The sequence below is a fragment of the Trichechus manatus genome, unplaced genomic scaffold (genome assembly GCF_000243295.1).
Source record: "Trichechus manatus latirostris isolate Lorelei unplaced genomic scaffold, TriManLat1.0 scaffold00232, whole genome shotgun sequence".
Taxonomy (NCBI): Eukaryota; Metazoa; Chordata; class Mammalia; order Sirenia; family Trichechidae; genus Trichechus; species Trichechus manatus.
Window position 1 is genome coordinate 3,098,827 of NW_004444168.1, and position 9,191 is coordinate 3,108,017.

The window sequence follows — 9,191 nt, forward strand, 5'->3', positions numbered from 1 at the left end:
ATAGACACATCCAAACTCCCTGAGGGACTGAATTGCTGGGTGGAGGGTTGTGGGGACCATGGTCTCGGGGAACATCTAGCTCAGTTGGCATAACACAGCTTATAAAGACAATGCTCTACATTCTACCTTGGTAAGTAGTGTCTGGGGTCTTAAAAGCCTGTAAGCGGCCATCTAAGATACTCCTCTAGTCACATCCCTTCAGGAGCAAGGGAGAATGAAGAGAACAGGATACAAGGAAAAGATTAGTCCGAAGGACTAATAGACCACAGCTACCAAGGCCTTCACCAGACTGAGTCCAGTACAGCTAGATGATTCCCGGCTATCACCACTGACTTCTCTGACCAGGATCACAACATAGGGTTCTTGACAGAGCGGGAGAAGTATGTAGAACAAAATTCTAACTAACAAAAAAAAAGACCAGATTTACTGGCCTAAAGGAGACTGGAGAAACCCCGAGAGTATGGCCCTAGACACCCTTTTAGTTCAGTGGTGAAGTCATTCACCGTTCAGCCAGGGAGTGGACAGCCCCATAAAACCAAATGGGACTAATGAGGCACAGCAGTCCAGGTACAAGGGCCAGAAGGCAGAAGGGGAAAGGAAAGCTGGTGATAGGGAACCCAAGGTTTAGTAAGGATAGTGTTGATGTGTTGTGAGGTTGTTAGCCATTGTCATAGGGCAACATGTGTACTAAGTGTTCAATGAGAAACTATTTTGTTTTGTAAGCCTTCATCTGAAGTGAGAATAGCAGCACCATTGGAAGAGTATAGTCAATGTCACTGAACTGTGCATGTAGAAATTTTTGAAATGGTGTATCTTTGGCTATGTATATTTTCACCAAAAAAAAAAAAAAAAAAAAGTTGAGAAGGGAGAGGGTTGACAAGTTGTGGGGTTGTTAACCAATGTCATAGAACAATATGTGTACTACTGTTTCATGAGAAACTATTTATTCTGTAAGCCTTCATCTGAAGTACAATACAAAAAATACATCATCCATATTCCAAATACACTCAATTAAATGGCCCTCAGAGTTCATTCAGTTTTGTGTAAGTGATACTTGTTCCACTGAAACTTGTATTAGCAGTGTTAAGCTATCTGCATCTTGACTAAAAAGAGTCCTGGAAACCCTGCCTTAGCCCATTGGAATGATCTGAGAGTTAGGCAAGATCTCTGCTTTGAACTTTCAAGTACCTGGTATGGTTTTTTTCCATGAACACAGAGAGGATCCTTTTAATTGAAGACACAAAGCTCTGTCCTATTGATGATTGCCAATCTTCTAGACAAGCATCAGAGTAAAATAAAACTATCTACAGTTTTCAAATAGTTAAACATTAAGAAAGTTAAAATTTTCTTTAAATTATCATGGTTACTTTATTATTATTATTTATGATAAATTTTGGATGCAAAAGTTCTGTTGAGTGATTGGGTAGGACTGTGCAAACAGGGCAATTGTAGCTCACCAAGGGGATTAGTCAGTTTTGTCATCCTACTAGGCTTCAAATCAGCCATCCCAGAGGCAAGAAGGAGAGAATCCCACCACCACGAAGGAAGACTAGCCAGGAGCAGAGAATGTGTCCTTTGGACCTGGGATCCCTGCACTGAGAAGCTCCTGGAACCAGAAGACAGAGAAAGAGAGCTTGAGAAGTGGTGGCAGAGAAACAACAGCAGGAGACAGAGTGGTGAGCTTCCCAGCCCATGGAGCAAGAAAGCTGCGTGCCTTTGGGCAGGAGGCTTGCTGGCAGAGTTGGATGCCTCTGGGCACTTACCAGCAAAGCTAAAAGAGCTTTGTAACACTTGCCAGAGCATGATAGAGCCCGAGGGCCAGAGAGGCATGACTGTGAGCACAGCTAAGAGGCTGTCTTGATGGGAAAACTGTATTCTGAGCATTCCTGAACCTGAATTGTAAACCTTTTACTCCCTTAATAAACCTCATTAAAAAAATTTAAAAAAAAAATCATTGCTGTTGAGTCGATTCTGACTCATAGTGACCCTACAGGACAGAGTAGAATGGCCCCACAGGGTTTTCAAGGAGTGGCTGGTGGATTTGAACTGCTGACCTTTTGTTAAGCAGCCAAGTTCTTAACCACTGTGCCACCAGTACTCCATAATTGTGAGTATTGTCTGTGAGTTCTGTGTGGCCATTGCAATGAATTATCAAACCCAACGCAGAAGTGGACAGTGCCATGGGAGGGATAGTTGGTGTCAGAATTGGTTAAGATGGTGGAGAGAGGAGGCTTGTCTGAATTCTGCCTCATAGGAATCAGCCTTGGGAGTTGATTGTGATTTTCCTTCTCCCTTGTGAAGTTATAGGAGGTGAGATGCCATTCTTACAATGTGGCTTCCTTTGGTATTAGTGGTGAGTGTCTTCAAAACTGGAATGTAATAGCCATTCAGTCAATTGCTTATAAGGTTTTTATTTTCTTCCTGTATGATACTTACATCCAGAAATGCCCTTGTATTCTCCAGTAGTTTCCATATTATTTCTTGTCCATCTACTTTAAATCTTTACTTGCTGTGAATGTTTATCGCTAAACTGTTTATAGGCAACCTAGAGAGAGAAATCAAACAAAGCAAGGAATTCAACTCAAGGAAATGGAGTTCAACACAGGGAAAGCAATTCAAGAGCTTGAGAAGTGGCCAAAGGAGTAGCAGCTCTGAAGCACCGTATGCATATACTGCAGGTTATAGATTGTTAGTCTAGAGGTAAGAGGAATCTTACAGAAGAGAGAAGAGTACAGACAAAAAAATATGTGCAAGAAAACTAAAGAAAAGGAGAAAGACATTCTAAGAGTATAGGCATGTTTAGAAAAGAGAATCAACACGAGAAAAGCTCTTCACTGATCATACAGAAAAAGAATCTGGAAGATCCTTGCAACATAAGAGAGGATAAGAGAGTGCAAGAAAAGAAAACAGGGCAGCACGATAAGAAATGGATGTAAATGCCACTTCATGTAGGAAAACAATTACCTAGCGATCAGGGAGTGGTGTGAAATATCTATTTATTTTTCATGTATACGTTAACACTTTAGAATATTAACACTTTGTTTAAATAATGTGAACAAGTTTTCTTCAAGAAATTGCTTTTATGCCAGCAAAAAAAAAGCAGTCATGCACTGGTTATATTAAAATGTACACATCTTAATTTAAGTGTTTCCTTCTACTCCTCATATCTTTTCACTTGTAAACTAACATCGACCCTTCAGGGTTAATGCTTCACTAATGCATATCCCATAACAAGCCAAGGTTTGAGACACGGAGTTGGCGCCATGATCAGGCAGTCCACCATGTGTGATGGTTACCCTTATGCATTTCACTTTAGTTCTGCATTCCTTTTATATCTAGTTAACAAATATAGTTTGTTTATTCAACTAATATTTATTGAGAGCAAGTGTTCCAAAGCCTTAAGTGACATCAGATTAAATATAAAATGTGCCCTGCCCTTAAGGATATCAGTGAAGAAGGAGGAAAAGATATCAAATAAATGAACCATAATTAGTATGATAAACATGTAAAGGATCATAAAAAGTGTATTTTGTATTATGTGGAAGGTGGAGAAAAGTTACATGGAAGGATTCAAGAAGATGATGTCTTACTTAGGATTTGAACTAAGAAAATAAAAAGTAGAACATTTCTACCATTTGCAAATGTATGAGACTTGAAACAGCACAGTATTCTATGCTGTTCATGACAGGGAGTTGTTCATGAGAGAGAAACAAAACCAAGCCAAACCTATTGCCATTGAGCCAATTCTGACTCGTAGTGACCCTGTCCATCGAGTCAATTCTGACTCAGATCAAGCTTGTAGGACAGAGTAGAACTGCCCCATAGGGTTTCCAAGGAGCGGCTGGTGGATTCAAACCTCTGGCCCTTTGGTTACCAGCTGAGCTCTTAACCACTGTGCCACCAGGGCTCCTCATGAGAGAGAAGATGGTGGTAATTAACTTCCCTCTCTGACCAGTATCGCACTCTGATCACTATTATAAGTGATTAGTCCCATATTTTCTCTATTTCCTACTTGCTGTGTGGAGAAAAAAAAAAAAAAAAAACCTGTTATTTATTTTCTTAATAGATTCCAATGATTACTTTTCTGTAAGGCAAAACATACCTTTTGATCTAATACTCTGATATTCTTATAGTACACAAGGAGTATTCCACAATCCCCTGTGGATTTTAAGTTCCCAAAATGTGGCCTGGTTGAGAATGATTATGGAAAGAACGAGGTTTAGCATCTAGACAGCAAATATAATCAAACAAATACAGAAAATTAACTGTCAATCTGCTGTAACTTTCAAATTCTTTTTCTCTTCGTGATTCATAAAATCTTAGATTTAGACAGCTAAACACACACGTCTCCGTCCTGTTCTATTCAAGATATTTTTCTGTAACATGCCCGGGCAGTGAGCAGAAATCATGGAGTTTAATTTAAAAAAAAAAAAAGCAAGTTTATTGTGTTCCCTTTCATCACTTTTTTTTTAATTGTTTTAAATACGTTTGTAACATCACCTTTGCCGTTTCAAGATTTTTCACAAATGCAATCTAGTGACATTAGTTGTATCCATCATATCATGCAACCATCACCATTATTTTTTTTTTTAGCTTTTTCCATAAAACTTAACAGAATCCCAGAGTCTCCTAAGCAGTGAATTTCCGTATCATCCTTCTTCCTACCCACCCCTGGTAACCAGTAATAACTCTAGGTCTGTGTACATTTGCCTGTTCTATATAGTTCACATAAGGAAAACCATACAATATTTGTTCTTTGTGAGTGGTTCAATTTCACACAGCAAAGTGTTTTCAAAGTTAAAATGTAGGTAATTCTTTCCTTGCTCTTTGATGGAAAATGGGGCAAGTACTATGACATTTCAGATAATTCTTGAGTAAGAAAATGTCTTAAGGTTCATTTAACTTGAAAAAAAAAGACAAAAAATTACAATGTCCAGTTAACTGCTTCAGTCTTCAGTCAATTTAAAATTTCTCTCCTTTGCCACACTGAGGTCAATTGCAGATAGAACCTTCCCCAATAGAAAAGGGAACATGTTTGTCTTTCTAACCCTTGCTCCCTTACACCCCCTATCCCTTTTTTCAGGTGATGATCTGACCCTGAGAGATTGGAGTGCTATATCAGAGGAGAGAAAGTAGAGTCAAAAAAATTCTGACTTATAAAGTCTTGTCATAGAATGACTTCAGACTCTCCAAGTCTGGAAGATGTTTAAGGTTAACACTTCCTCTTTAGGACACCATTGCAATCTTGGTAGATTCCTCTGCTGAACCCTCTTCACTGCTACTCCTTTGATGAGCTGTGTTTCTCCTTTAGTGGTTAATCTACATTCCTCCACCGATAGCCTTATTGCTTTGGCTGGATGCCTTTTAAAATGATCCCAAGTTGACATTACTAGTTTATATTCCATATTAAATTCTTAAATTCTTGTAACTGTGACCTAGCATCATTGGCCAATCATTTCAGTTAACCTCAAAATTTCCTAGGTAGCAGTCAGATTAGTCTACTCTGCACCCCAATTACAGAGAAGACATAACAAGGTCCCCAGGTGGGTTTTCTAAGTCAAAATTGCTATGGCTCTATTGTGAATTTGATTAATAAGAGAATCATGAAGTAAGTATTTGAAGATGCACTTTCTTTTTATATATAACAACTTTATTGATCTATAATTCACATAACACAAAATTCAGCCTTTTAAAGTACAATTCAGATTCAACATGGTGCTATAGACAGAAGCACTATGCCATCCCTCTACACCAAAGACCCTATAAACTAAGTAAAACAGATACAAACATCAATCCTGGAACTCTAAGTGTCAAATGAAGGATAAAGAGCTTGATCAAGCACCAAATGGAATAAGAAACTGACAGAGAACAGAGAATGAGGAGAGCTACTGAATGAAGGTTCCCTACTAGCTAACACAGCACGGATTCACATTTTTGGACCTCAGCCACCAAGAACGGTGGACAGGGAGTATGGGAAGGCAACTCACAGAGCTCCCAATGGGAGACAGAGCTCTCCGTAACCAGAGATACACGCTTTCCCACCCACCACACTTCTTCCCTCTACAAGGTATCTGCTGCTTTCCAACAGGCCACGGTTGGTCGGCCAGAGGGACACTAGCTCACTGCCACCTGAGTCTGCTTTAGTCCTATTCTTTTTAAATAGTTTGTTGGCTTTTTTTTTTTTTTTGGTTCTTCTTTCTTTCTCCCTTCCTTCCTTTGCTTTCTTCTGCCCAGCTAGCCCCGTGTGCCATCCCTGCCCCTTCTTGATGGGCTGTACCATACCGCTTAGCTAGACAGCCACTGACACACAGCTTTCCCAGGTCCACTAAAGGCTCCCAAAGTGCCATTTTTTTCATTTGGTTTCTTATCTCTCTCTACCTTCCTTCCTTTCCTTTCTCCTGCCTAGCTAGCCCTGTGTGCTGTCCCTGCTCCTTCTGGATGGGCTGTGCCACACCACTAGGCTGGAGAGCCACTGGCACATTGTCCCCCCAGGTCCGTACTGCCCCCACAAGCAGGCTCCTTCCCTAGATCCAGGAAATGCTCCCACAGTGCCATTTTTTTCTCTTAGTTTCTTCTCTCTCTCTCCTTCTCTTCCTTCCTTCCCTTTCTTCCTCCCACCTAACCCCCTGTGCCATGCTCGCCCCTTCTTGATGAGTTGTGCCACACCTCTTGGTTGGAGAGCCACTGGCACATGGCCTCCCTGGGTCTGCACTGCCCCTACCAGTGGGCTCTTTTGGCACCATTTTTTTTCCTTTGGTTTCTGATCTCTGTCTCCTTTCCTTGCTTTCCTTTCTCCCACCCACCTAGCCTGGTGTGCTTTCCCTATTCCTTCTTAACAGGCTATGCCATACCACTTGGCTAGAGAGCCATCAGCACACAGCATCCCCCTGTCTGCACCACTCCACTGACAGTCTCCCTCAGTGCCATATTTTTATCTTTCCCCTTCTCCCTTTTCCTTCTCTCTCCGATTTAGGCCCTGTGCTGCCTCTGCCCCTTCCTGATGGGTTGTGTTACACTGCCTGGCAAGAGAGACATCAGTTCACCACCACCTCATTTCATCCTGCTCCCAATGGTCAGCTCCCCCAGCACCATAGTTATTGTTGTTGTTCTTTTTGTTTGTTTCTTCTCTCTCTTTCCCTTCTTTCCTTTCCTTTCTCCTGCCCAACTAGACTGGTGCACTTCCCACACTCCTTCTCAAAAGGCCGAGCCACACCACTCAGCTAGAGCCACCAGGACATCACCTCACTGGATCTGCCCCACCCCAACCTGCTGATTTACTTTTTCTTTTTTATTTCTTTCTCTTTTATCCTTCATTTTTAAAAAAATTTTTGGTTTCTGTTTCTCTTTCTTCTTTCTCTCACCCACTTAGCTAAACACATCACATCATCTCGCTGCCCTATTGCTTACCTGCACAGCATGCTGAGCACTGTGCCCTGAACTGGCAGAGGAACAGACCAAAAGACCCCACCCTGCACTGCCCATGGCCCCGCCTTGTCGGCCTCCATACATGCCACAAACTATCCATCCGTTCCCCTCCCACTCGACTGGACGTGTCTTGATGCACCATAGCTGAGCTACCTGTCCACCTAGACAAAGTGGTGAGAAGTATTGTGTCCACAGACAAGCAAGCAACAAAGCATAACCAGCCCGCTTGCCCAGACATAACCAAATAAAACAAAAAACCGAATGAAACAAACAAATGTACAATTACTAAATGAAAAAAATAATTCCAGAATGTCCTGAAAGCTGCAGAAAATATCAAAACATATTAAAAAAAACAGGACAGGATAGCTCCAGAAAGCAACAAAAACAAAACACCAGATGACATTCCGGTAGAAGAAATGGCATTGGAATTACCTGATAAGGAATTCAAAACTCTAATTTTAAGGGCTCTCCAAACAATGAAGGAAAATGCAGACAGCAAAAAATAGGCAGAATCAGGGAAAATATAGACAAAGCAATGGAAGAATTCAGGAAAATAATACTGGAACAAAATGTCAAAATAAACAAACAACTAGAAATCATACAAAAACAGCAATTAGAAATCCAAAAGATAAACAACAAGATTTCAGAAAGGGCAGTGCAATAGAAGGATTTAGGAGCAAATCTGAAACAATGGAAGACAGCAACAGTGAAATTGTGACAAATCCTTGAGTATCACTTTGTTTGAGGAAAAATAAGAGAAAAGAATTAAGAAAAATGAAGAAACCCTAAGAACGATGTGGGATACAAACAAAAGCAAAAATGTACATGAAACCAGAGTTCCAGAAGAGAGGGATAAAATGGAAAACAGAGAGGATCAATGAAAATTTGTTGACAGAAAACTTCCCTAATATCATGAAAGATGAAAAGCTGACTATACAAGAAGCTCAACGAACCCCATAAAGGATAGCCTCCAAAAGAAAATCACCAAACCTATCATAATCACACTCACTAAAACCAGAGACAAAGAATGAATCCTGAGAGCACCTCGAGAAAAATGAAGAGTCACATGCAAAGGCCAAAAATAAGACTAAGCTCTGATTACTCAGCAGGAACAATGCAAGCAAGAAGGCAACAGAATGACATATATAAAATCTTAAAGGAAAAAAATTGTCAAACCAGAATAAAATATCCTGCAAAACTCTTGCTCAAATCTGAAGGTGAAATTAAGACATTTCCAGATAAACAGAAATTAAGGGAATACGTAAAAACCAAACCAAACTTACAAAATTTATTAAAGGGAGCCCTACAGTTAGAGAACCAACAACATCAAACAACAATCTGAAACTAGAACACAGGATAGCATCAGGCAGATACTGATCCAGGTAATGAAATCTCAAGGATAAAACAAAAACAACAAGGAACCAAAGAGATCAATCTGTAAATTACAACATCGTCAGAACAATAAAAGAGGGAATAAACGGTATAGGTATAGAACTTTAAAATGGAGAGGAAATCAAAGCAATATTAAATAATAAGACAAGAGATTGCAAAGGTAATTAAAGAAAAACTCCCAACAAAAAAAAACACTGGCCCAGATGGCTTCACTGGAGAATTTTACCAAGCATTCAGAGAAGGGCTTGCACCAGTACTACTCAGACTATTTCAGAATATACAAAAGAAAAGTATACATCCAAATTCATTCTATGAAGCCAGCATAAAGCTGATACCAAAACCAGGCAAAGACATCACAAAAAAAGAAAATTACA